We start from the raw sequence: 1197 nt of genomic DNA, 5'->3' as shown, positions 1-1197 counted from the left end.
GTCTTCTGTGAGGGATGATACTGGTGGCAATGGCATTATTGTTATCACTGAAGGGCATTTGCTCTTGTGTCTTCCTGGGGTGGGAGGGAAGAAATTTACAAAGAAAATATTCACTGTTATAGCTCCATAGTCCTAAATTAAAGGTAATCTACCCAGCAATTTTCATTCATTAATTTTTCATTCTTCTGTAGATTTGAATATATCTTTCTTTTTAAAATTCTCTACTCTGACCCCAGACAATGAAGCTTCACTTCTCTTTTGAGCTCTGGGGACACCCAGCCCTAGAAATGTGGGGGAAGTTGGCCGTGACCAAAGGCCACTCTGACTCCACTCCACCCTTCATCTGTAATTCTGAATCTGAGTTCTGCCACCTCGGTTATCTGTCAGTTCTCAGCTGGACTGTCCCAAGCTTTAGACTTTGATCACAGACTTCTCAATCATGCATTAGAGAAAGTACAGCCTGGCAGGGATTGTCCTGCTTTTGATTAGGTTCTGTCCGGTGCACAAGCATGTGGTCCACACGAGTTTCATTCTCACTCCGCAGACCAGTCTGTGAGGTGTCAATCATAGAGCCTCTTGCCATGGTTTCCTTTTTTCTTTTTTCTTTTTTGATTGGTTTTCGCTATAGGGCGCATGCGCTCACCAGACATACAGAGAGAGACATAGAGACAGAAAGCGAGAAATCACCCCCCAGGGGGAATGGTCACACCGCAATCCCTTCTCCATTCTCCTCTCAGGATCTTGGGCACACACGCACACGTTCCCGGCGTGAGTTTTAAGCCACCAGGTCTGGGATGCAAACTGCGGTCGACTACATGGGAGTCCAGCGACATAGCCATTACGCTAACTGCTGGTTCCCACCTTGGTTTCCTTTGAGGGAATTTGCCCCAACTCCATCACCATGCCAGACACCAACATGGGCTGCTTGCTAAATGCCAAGCACTGCAACAAGCCTGTTACATGCATTAATCCTTTTGAGCATCACAGTCATCCTGTAGAATAGGTGCTTTTATCTCCTTTTCACACCAGAAGACTAAGATTCAGAGGCATTAAGTAATTTGCCTCTGGGGATCAGCAATTGGCATAATGGCTGTGTCACTGGACTCCCATGGTAGTCGACTGTGGTTCGAGTCCCAGACCCAGTAGCTTAAATTCATGCCAGGTGCATGTGTGTGTGTGCCCAAGATCCCAAGAGAA

The sequence above is a fragment of the Tupaia chinensis genome, unplaced genomic scaffold (genome assembly GCF_000334495.1).
Source record: "Tupaia chinensis unplaced genomic scaffold, TupChi_1.0 Scaffold000678_1, whole genome shotgun sequence".
Classification (NCBI taxonomy): Eukaryota; Metazoa; Chordata; class Mammalia; order Scandentia; family Tupaiidae; genus Tupaia; species Tupaia belangeri.
The sequence above is the reverse complement of the archived record's forward strand: the minus strand, read 5'-3'. Positions refer to the sequence as shown.